Genomic DNA, 10,425 nt, shown 5'->3' with positions numbered 1-10,425 from the left:
CTTCCCTTGCACATCCAGAATATCCTCGGACCAGCGCGTGACGCTGGCTCTGGGTGACATCCCAGCTCCAGGGTGATGTCATTTCCCCCAAAAGTGATGTCGTGTCCATGGGAAAGGGACAGGGATGGGGACAACTGGAGGGGTGCGGGCAGCAATGAGCAGAGCGGGACAGTGCCCACTCGCACAACACCCCCGGTGCCACCTCCTGTCCCCTCTGCGTCACCCCTCCTGCCACCCCGTCCCCACTGCCACCGACCCCCGTCATCCGCCTTCACCCCGTTCCTGCCATGCCCTGTCCCCATCTGTGCTTACTGCCACCCTGTCCTGTCCCCCACTGCCACCTCACGTCCCCAAAGCCATCTCTTGACTCCACAGTCCCCTCCTGTCTGCACAGCCCTTATTCCCACAGTCACTGCATGTCCGCACTACATCATCCCGTCCCCAGTATCACCCCCTGCCCCACAGTCACTTTAAGTCCCCACTACACCATCCCCGTCTCCAGTGCCACCCTCTGCCCAGTGTCACCGCATGTCCACAATGTCTCCTTCTGTCCCCACAGTCACTCCCTGCCCCCGTCGACCCCCGTGTCACCCCCTTTCCCTGTAACCCCCTGTCAGCCCGTCACCCGTGCCACCCCCATCACCTGTCAGACCCTCCCCGTCACCTCCTCTGTCTCATCCCGCCCCGTGTCATTCCCTACCACCTCCTTTCCCTGCCACCTCTCCCTGTCCCATCCTGTCCCCGTGTCACCCCCCGTCCCACCCTCCGCTGTCCACTCCTGTCCCCTCGCCCCTCCCACCCGTCCATGATGTCACCCGGTCTGCGCATGCGCAGGGCGCGTGGCGAAGCCGTGCCCGGCTCCGGGCGGGGCGGGGCGGTTCGGCTCCATCCGGGTCCTGCCCGGGCCGGGCGGTGCGGGCGGCGCGAGCCCCGGCGGGACAGCGCGGCGGCGGGTGAGTGTGGGGGGCGGGAGCCCCCTGGGGGGCCGGAGGACCGGAACCCCCCCCGAGCGCCCATATGGGGGGCGGGGACCCCCCCTGGGGACCCCCATGTGGGGTGGGACCCCTCCCTGTGCCTTGTTCCGTGGGGAAGGGACCCCTCTCCATCCCCCTTGTGTGCCTGCGACCCCTTCCTGTGCACCCCTCTGTGGGGCAGGGTCCCTCTTTCATCCCCGCTTTGGGCAGAACCCTCCCTCTGTGCCTTGTTCTGTGGGGAAGGGACCCTCTTCCAGCCCCTCTGTGGGGTGGGACTTTCCCCTGTGCCTTGTTCTGTGTGGAAGGGACAGTCTTCCACCCCTTGTGTGCGGTGGGACCTCTCCCTGTGCCTTGTTCTGTAGGCAATGGTCTGTCCTCCATCCCCTCTTTGGGCTGTACCCTCTCTCTGTGCCTTGTTCTGTGGGGCAGGGTCCCTCCTCCATCCGCTCTTTGGGCAGGACCCTCTCTCTGTGCCTTGTTCTATGGGACAGGGTCTGTTTTCCAGCCCTCTGTGGGGCAGGACCCTCTCCCTGTGCCTTGTTCTGCGGGACAGGCTCCCCCTCCATCCCCACTGTGGGGCAGGGGCACCCCCTCCTCAGCAGCTCCCATGGGGGACAGGGTCCCTCCCTCTCTGCTCCACAGTCCCCTCTGGGGTAGGGACCTCCACGGGGCAATGGAGCAGCCCCCATATCCCGCAGACCCCTAAGGGGAGACTCTCATGGTGTCTGGGCTGTGCTTTTGAGGTGTCTGGCAGCACGGTAGTGGTGCCATAAAGCCCCGGTTATGGGGCAGAGGGGACAGCCCTAGGGCACAGCTCTGGACCGTGGACTGGGACTGCATCACCCCGGAGGGATGGAGGAGAGGGCTGGGGCGGCACAAAGGGACAGGGGGCATGTCCCCACCCAGCGCCCATCCTGCCTGGACCCTCTTGATGAGGGGGAGCTCCTGGGGGTCCCACCCCACGCTCAGTTCAGGGTCCCCAGGTCACCTCTGTTCCCGGTAGCCGCTGGCTTGGAATCAGACACGTCCCCTTGCTTTCCTGGGGCCAAGACAGGACGCTGCGGGTTTCTTCGGCTTTAAAAGAAAACCAAAGAAAAAACTACCCAGAAATGGGAAAAGCCGCTTTTTTGGAGTTACACTGGGCTGCTGTTCCTGCCGTGCCAGCACGTCCATACCCTCCCTGCATCCGCCGCTTTGTAAGGGACGTGCGTGGGACCCTGGGGACTGGAAACCAACGGGTAAAAATGGACCTCCTGCGGTTTGGGGTTTTGGTTTTTTGTTTGTTCAGTTCAGCCTGTCTTTGTCTTCGCCGGGGTGCACGGAGGAGAACACGCGTGGGTCTTGGTCACTCCACGAGCGGCACCGGCTCCGTCGGATGTGCCATCGAGTATGTCTGAAGGTTGCTTCCCCCCTCCCGTGCACACCTTTGGCAGGAGGCTTGGATGATAGCTTGCTCTGGCACGGTCCTCGCCTTTGATCTCGAGTTTCCTGCCATGGATAACGTGTTCGGCAACACGCGAGCCCGGCTCGGCAGCTGCCGGGGAGGGCGATGCGGGTGCCTCCTCCTCCTCGTCCCGGTTTTCCCCAGCTGGCTCCTGCCTACAGCTCCCGGCTTTCCTTTGTTTCGGGTGCCGCCAGGACGGCTCTCACAGCCCAAGGATGCTCTGAACGGAGCAAAGCCAAGCACAAAAAGACACCCCCCCCCCCCCCCCCAATCCCTTTGTTTCCAGGCGTTTGCGGGCTCAGCTGGTTTTTTACACAGCGGCGTTTCATGTGCCCAGGCAGATAAACCGACTACTCAATGTCTCTTCTTTTTTATCCTATTCTGAGTTATTTTGGGTGCTTTAGTTTGCAGGGAGCACATCCCGGCTGCAGGCTGTGCCGGAGGGATGCAGCAGCTTCCTGGGAACGGGGTGAATTTGCCAGAAGTATAACTGGAACATCTCGTGGTTGTCCTCTGGTGTCCTCCTCGCGTCTCCTCGGGTGAGCAGAGCCATAAGCTCTCGGCACCACACTAAAATCTGGGATCACCAGCCCTTCTCCTGGGAGAACTCTGACCCTGGTTCGCATGACCTGCTGCCAGCAGCAGCTTTGGGGACAGAGGAAGGTGAACAAAACCCAGGCCCATGCTCAGCACTGATGGCTGAAATCAGCTTTTTTTTTTTATATATATGTCCTTGACTCTATAGAAAGCAAAATATAAGTTCTAATATTATTATCAGCATTATTTTTTAGATTCCTACTGCTGTTTTATTTCCCTCAGGTGTTGGGTTTAATAGCAAAACCATCACCTGAATTCATTTGAGTGCTATTTTTTTTCACGACAGATGTACACAAAGCACCTTGACCGTGTCAAACAGCCCCTGAGTAAATTGGGTTGTTTGCTCTATTACTTTATTCATACAGGTTCGATGCTCCAGCTGATGCATCTGGAGTGCTGTGCCATCTGGAGCAAATATTAAATACAAATTTGGCCCCTGGCCTGGAAAAATAACAACCCTGTGCCCCACTGATAATTGGCAGTGGAAGGATAGAGCCCCTGACAGAAGAACTGCTTGGAGGCAATGTGGAAGGAACTCAAAATGCACTAATTGAGGTATTTAAAACATATTAAAAAAGAGAAAATAAATGCTTCCAGCCCCGTGTGCCGGAAGGAGGGATGATGTGATCTTGTTACCAAGTCACGGGGCTGATACAGGCAGGTGATGGTCCTGGTCCTGGGTGGGTGGTGGAGCTGCTGGAGGTGTGTGGTGGTGATTTCCCACATCTCCCAGCCTTGCTGCTGAAGGAAATCCCCTCCACAACCTCACAAAGCTCTGTTCCACCACTACTTGGCTCAGGTTTGCTAATTTTGTCCTCATTCACCAAGGCTGGGTTGGACACTCCAGGTCTGCTGCTTGGGTTGCTGGCATTGCTGTTTGGTCAAAGGCTGTCTCAGATTTGGGGGGAACAAGATGTGGAGGTGGGTCAGCTCTGCAGGAACTTACTGGTTGTGCATCCCAGGCTCAGATCCAGTCACCTCCAGGTGTGATTGGAGATAACTGTGATGGACTAGCCGTGAAGGACACCTTGGGGCCAGCGTGCTCTGAATGTTGTGGGATCTGTTGGACCTTCAGATGAGGAATACTATGTGCCAAATGGGAAATAAGATGATGGCTGCTGGTTGCTGCCACTGTTCTTGGCTGGAGAGGGGTCCTGGCCCTGTCCTGGGGGAGAAGCAGGTGATGGAGCAGAGGAGGAGGAGGATTCCATGGTGAGGAAGCAGCAGAGCTGCTCAGGACTATGGAGTTGAAGCAAGCCTGAAGGTTCTACCCAAGAAGAGCCGACTTCCAGCTGCTTTCCTGGACTAAACAATGTGTGGGATTACAGGAGGGTACCTGGCTTTGCTAGGAGGGCTTTTGTGCTTCTGGGCCACCTCTCCAGGTGTTCCCTGTTGGGTCACCCCTTCCAGTGACCTGCTGTCAGCTCCACTTGGGTTGCGTAGCAGAAGATGTGTTGTGAGTGATTCACTCATAGCCATGGATGTGGAAAAGGTGGAGAGAGGCACAGCTGGTGCTCATCTCCTGTTCCCACCACCTGCACCTGGAGCCTTCTGCCTGGGGATGACAGGGCTGAGACACGGTCCTCCCCCAGCTTGCCAGACTCCTGCTGCACAGTAAACCCAAACAAGCCCATCCTTCTGGCCTTGGCAGGAGGTGCAGATCCTTCTGGTGGTCCTCAGCCAATTTGGACCGTTGGTGTGGAAGCCTGGAGGGTATTTTTTTGGGGGTTGAAGCTCTCCCAGGTCTCAGCAGAGGTTGGTGTGGTGGAGCTGGGTTTGTTTGTTTTTGTTCCTGCAATCATTCCTCTTAAAGCCGAGTGTTGTTGACACAAGATAAGATCAGCCGTCACAGCCATCCCCTCCCCCGTCACTGTTCACTGTTGCCCTGGAACCGCTCAGACTCAGGTCGGGAGTGGCCGTCCTGGTGTGCCCGTGTCCCGACCCCGAGTCGCTGACAGGGCTCTGAAGCGGCATCAGTGATGATGTGATACGGGGCTTATCTGCAAGTGAGCCCAGTCATCGCCTGAGCCCGGCGGGTGCCGCTCGCTGGGTTGAGAAATGCCAGTGATCCTATGGAAAACGTGCTCCAGGAGAGGATCCAAACCGACGTGGTTTTGCTACAGCCATGGGCAGTGGTGATTTGCTTCCTGACCTGAGGGATGGGAAAGCCTTGACCTTGACAGTGGGATGGAGCAGTGCCTATTCCTCCATCCTGGGATGCAGCAGTCCCTGCTGGAGATAGAGCTGCATCATTTATGGATGCTGTTCCCTCTGCAACAATAACACGGGCAGTGTGTCATTTTTCTACTTGTCTGGCATGTTTAAATTCCATCAAAGAACAAAAAACAATCCTAAAGGGTTCCAACCACATGTGGAGGGCTCCTGTGTCCTGCTCACAAATGGTTGTGGTGCTGAAGGGATGGTGAGGGGAGAAAAGCCCAGCCCTAATGCCAATGCATGGATGGGCAGTGGGAGCTCATGGACCATGTTAGCTGCAAACAGCTGGCTCAGCGTCGCCGAAGGCTGTGAGGTCTCAGGTTGCTCTGCTGCCGCAGCTACAGCTGGATCAGCCTGTGGAAAAAGCAGAGACACCAAGGAGCAGCGAGGGCAGGGTGGTGGGAAGCCTGGGCATCCTGCCTTTTCTGCTCCAGCTTCAGGACTGTGAGTGTGAGAAGCAAGCAGGAATGACTTCTCCAGGGTTTTTTTGGCTTTTTTTTTTGGTTGTGGGTGGGTTTGCAGGACACCAGGACTGCTGACAGCAGCTGGGGTTCTCCTGGCTCCAAGGGGAGAAAGGATCTTTGCACGGGATAATCCTGGAGGCCCACCCCAGTGTTTGAGGGACAGCGTGCTAGCCAGGTCCTTCAGTCTGCTGTCTCCATGGAGGCAAGGGATGGAGATCCACGTGGCAGCACAGCCACAAGGGTTATTGATGTGTTGGAAACCATGAAAGTCCCTGAGAATGGTCACGTAGGAATTGGGACTTCTCCAAAAAGGTAGTGGGATTGATAACCCAACTGAAGTGCACCGTGCCAATGCCCACAGCGTGGTCACCAACAGGAGAAGGAGCTGGAAGCCACTGTGCATCAGGAAAGCTGTGACATCGTTGCCAGCACAGAGGCATGTGGGATGACTCAAAGGAATGGATTGCTGCAATGGATGGGGATAACTTTCCATCATTTACCAGCAGCCCTGGCTAACTGGGAGGTCCCAGCTGGCTGGAAGTGAGCAGATGTGACACACAGCTACAACAAGGGCAGGAAGGAGGATTTTGGGAACTACGGGGCTGTCAGTCAGGTGACAGGAGCAGATCACCCTGAGTGCTGTCACGCAGCACAAACAGGGCCATCAGAGGAGCAGCCAATGAGGAGCAGCCAATGTGAATTTGTGATAGGCAGGTCCTGCCTGACCAACCTGATCTCCTTCTATGACAAGGTGATCTGCTTTGGTGGATGAGGGAGGGGCTGTGGGTGTGTCTCTCTGGACTTTGGCAAGGCCTTTGACACCACCTTTTCGTGGAAGGGGCAGGAGTCACCATCCCTGGAGGGATTTAAAAGCCGTGTAGAAGTGGCTCTTGGGGACATGGTTTAGTGGAGGCCTTGGCAGTGCTGGGTTAGCAGTTGGCTGGACTTGATGGCCTTAGAGGGCTTTTCCAACCTAAACGATTCCATGATTGTGTGATTTTATTATCCCCTCAGAGGATTAATCCCGCCACTAATGCAGCTTTTCACTCACAAAGCACTTTAGAGGAAGTCACGCCAGGAGAGCGCTTGGAGAGAGAAACTGAAAGTGCTGAGCAGGAGGCAGCTGCCCTCCTGATTCCAGCCCTCCCACTGTCGCTCTCCCAGCCTGTGGAATAGGAGTGGGTTTCCCAGCTTCTTGGCTCACGGGAGTATTTCGGGGAAAATACAAGAGCTCCGTGGTCGTGCGGCTTCCCAGGCGTGGAACCCGAGGGATTTCAGCTTTCCCATCGGTCCACTGAAATCCAGGAGGAGCGGCCCGGCAGGTGAGAAAGTGGGTGAAGCCAAATTACCCATCAGAACGGAGTGGGAGCGATCAGAGTCTCCCACCCGACAACTTCCAACTACAGCAAATCCACCCGAGTGGATCGTGCCTCCCGCTGACCGAGGCTCTCGGAATTAAATTGCCGGGGTATTGTAAGGATCGAGTTAAACTTCTCTCCACGCAGAGCTTTGTCCCGAGCAGGCAGATATTTCCTCGGCGCTTTAACGATTCCCATTTTCCTATTGTTCCCTATAAAAACCCGTCGCCAGGCTGGGCTTCCCCCGAGGCGATTTCCTGGCTCCGCTCAAACGAAACTGCGGAGTTGGGGTTTTTCTTTTGCTTTTTAGTTGTGAAGTGTTGGATGACGACCCGGCATTTCGCTCTCTGAGATAAAAGATAAGGCTTTTGGAGGCTGTGTCGGTGGTGGCCATCCGAAGTGGGATGGGATTGTGTGGTGTTGGGTGGTTTGGGGGCTGAATAAATCGGGATGAGCTAGCTAGAGCCCGTCTGCTGGTGCTCGTGTGGGTTGTGTGTCTGTCAGCTGAGCCCTGCACCCCAGTCTCGCTTGGCATTCACACCAAAACACCCTCACCTTTGTGCTGAGCGTTGTTTGGGGGCGGCACTTTGGGAGTAAAAGCAGGAAGAATGGATTATTTTCTTGGCTGTGGCTTTGCCTGGGGGGTGCTGAGCTGTCGTGTGCTTCTGATCGTTCTTGGGGCTTCCTCCTTGTATCCTCCTCCTCCTGAAGCATGTTCCCCATGCAGCTGCCAGTGATGCAGCAGGAGGAACGTGTCAAGGAGGTGATGGGAAAGGCTTGGGATGTGTTGCAGCCAGGTGAGAGGAATGGAGCTGGAGACAAGCCTGGCATCAGGTGGTTTATTCCAGCCTTGGATGCTAAAGCTGGGAGTGGGAGTGTTGCAGGGAGTTAGGAGATGGCTGCATGGGGACAGTGGGTGTTTTCCCAAAGCCAAGTGAGTATTTGTGCCTAAAGACTAAAAATTATGTGGTCCTGCAGAGAAATGGACTGGAGAAGAGGGATTCTGCTGTCATCCCATCAGGCGCCTCCAAAAGGAGGGTTTTTAAGACAAGCACATGAAATTGAGGCTTTATTTACACTGAGGTTGGCACTTGAGTGTCTTTAAGTTTCATTTTTGGATGGAATTTAAAAGAGCAAAGAAGTAAGCACTGAAAAAAGTTTAGTTTCTTTCTTAGAAAACGTCTGCTTTCTAACAGAAGTTGCTTTTCCTTTCCCAAAGATCCCCCGAATCCTTTCTGCTTCCTTTAGGTTTGATTTATCTCAGGTATTGATGTTCTGTGCTGGAACATCCAACTTAGTAGCAAACTGCTTGATATCAAACCCCAGATTGCACATTACCTGCTTCATCTTCTAAATCAAGTAATTTATTCTTCAGTATTATGAATCACTCATTGTGAGGGTAGCAGCAGATTCCAGCCTGTTTCCATGAAGGTGCCATGTTACATTTTCCTTATTAACCCAGGTCCTTGCTGCAAAGCCTTGCGGATGAAGGCTGCTGCCAAGCTGGGCACAACTTGGGTTTTGTTGCTCAGAGATTTTTTCTCTTTTTTCTTGTTATTAAAATAGTGTTTTCCTAGGACACTGCAGAACAAGTCAGATGGTTGGGATGGTTTTTTTTTTTTTCAGCTGGAGCATCCATTTTCATAAGAGTTGGAGCCCAAAGATAGGTTGTGAAGCCCTGGCAGGTTGCTTGCCCAGGATGGGATCCTGTCTTTAGCCTCCTGTGGATAGACTGATCAGGCTTGCCTTGATACCCACATAATTCCAAACAACTCTCTGCAGCACTGGGCTGGAAATCCTCCTTTTCCACCCCAAAACCAGCCTCGGTGGGGGTTTCTCTGTGAGGACTCGCTGTGTGGCAGCCATCTCTGCAGGCTGCTCCACGCTTTTGTTTACATCTGGTAGAAAACTTCTTAAATTTCCTGGCAAGGGAGTAATTCTAATCCCTTTCAATGAGATCAACGGATTAGTGTCTCAGATGCTTATAAAATTGTGAGGATTAGCCAAGCCTCCCCCCCTTTTCTTTCTATGCCACGTAACGTCATCGCCGCGTTGTAAAAGGGGATCTCTGTGCTGTTACCAAGAGCTGAAAGAATTTCGGTGAGCCTCTGCGAATCCAAGCGTTTAAAAACCACATCTTCATCCTCTCCCTCGCTCCCTCTGGATATTTGTGCAAGTTTTAGGGTGTTTTTCTCTTTTCTTCCAGCATCCCTGGCACCAAACCGCGGTAGCCGTTCAAGCAGATACGTTGGGTTTGCGTGGCTTGGCTGCGTTGCGGCGCCCGTGCGGGTAAGTAGGGAGCTGAGCCAAAGTTTTCCTTCACAGAGACTTGCAAATTCCCATCTTGAGAGGACCAGATCCCAAAAAACATGTTACTTCATGAGTTTGCCCCTCATTTCAAAGGATTTGGGCTTTTGTGGTCCATCCCCAGAGGGGAACGGCACTTCTGGGCCGACGGGATGCTCTCACCCCAACTGTTGAGAGCAGGATGAAACTCCACACACCCACATTCCTGCATCCTCTTAATTACAACCTGCACTTTCATTAGGACTTGCTCCCTAACCAGCTCTCAGGGAGCTGACAGGGAGGAGGGTTTCAAATCCTGTTGCCTCTTCCCTCAGGGCAGTTTTTAAATGCCTTTTCTCCCGGGTCGATGGTTGCGTGGTCGCTTGACCTGTGTGAGCAAAGTGATCCCGAACTGCCGAGTGGTAGGAGCTCGGAGCCAGGAATTCCTGGCCCCGGCCCAGTAGAGTTTCAGAGGCGAGCTTTTAAATATATACAAAGACAAGCTCATAATTTCCACTCTACTAATGAGGCCACGGCGTTTTCATTGAAATGTGCCAATAGGCGCCGTGGTGGTATTTTAGCAGCCTTGTACTGTGAATCCAAATGTGATTTAACATGGCAGCCCCCGCAGAGCCATGGAAAACCGGCTTCTCCCGCTGAATTTCAATGATGCTGCTCAGCGGCACTTCCCAAAAATCCCCTCGGCGGTGGGACTTCTCCTTGTGTTTCATCACGACAAAGCTTTTCCCCCACTTTGCTGAAGGTGGGAATGGGTTGAAAGAGGATATTTTAAGAGGGAAAAGTCTTAATTTAAAGCCTGCGTTTAACAGATGTGTGGCTGGCTGGTGCAGGGCGGCGATTTAATAACCGGGCTGGCCAGAAATATCAGTAAATCATAGTAAAAAAATGGAACGTGAGGGCTCCAGACATCGTGTTTTCTCTTGACCTTTAAAAAGCCACTCGAAGCTGCCAGCCTGCTCGTTGCTAAGCCACCTTCTTAGTGCCACTCATATATTTTCCCTTCTACTAGGCGATTCAGCGCCTGGGAATTCGTGGAGATCTGATAGTAAACTGTTACACGCCTG

General features: G+C 54.2%; 1 protein-coding gene across 4 annotated transcripts in view; it reads left to right on the top strand.

Annotated features, from left to right (window-relative positions):
* Window positions 1–873: 873 nt before the first annotated feature.
* Window positions 874–10,425, top strand: part of RNF24 (ring finger protein 24) — a 28,982-nt gene continuing 19,430 nt past the window's right edge. The window contains exons 1-2 of one of the 4 annotated variants that reach the window (XM_048304506.1): window positions 880–953; window positions 9,261–9,343. The gene's annotated coding sequence lies outside the window, so the exon portion shown is untranslated. Of the gene's footprint in view, window positions 954–2,838; window positions 2,958–3,380; window positions 3,571–6,632; window positions 7,019–9,260; window positions 9,344–10,425 lie in introns of those variants that run through there. The other 3 variants (XM_048304505.1, XM_048304502.1, XM_048304504.1) reach the window with 3 other exon arrangements.

The sequence above is a fragment of the Corvus hawaiiensis genome, chromosome 5 (assembly GCF_020740725.1).
Source record: "Corvus hawaiiensis isolate bCorHaw1 chromosome 5, bCorHaw1.pri.cur, whole genome shotgun sequence".
NCBI lineage: Eukaryota > Metazoa > Chordata > Aves > Passeriformes > Corvidae > Corvus > Corvus hawaiiensis.
The sequence above is the reverse complement of the archived record's forward strand: the minus strand, read 5'-3'. Positions and strand labels throughout refer to the sequence as shown.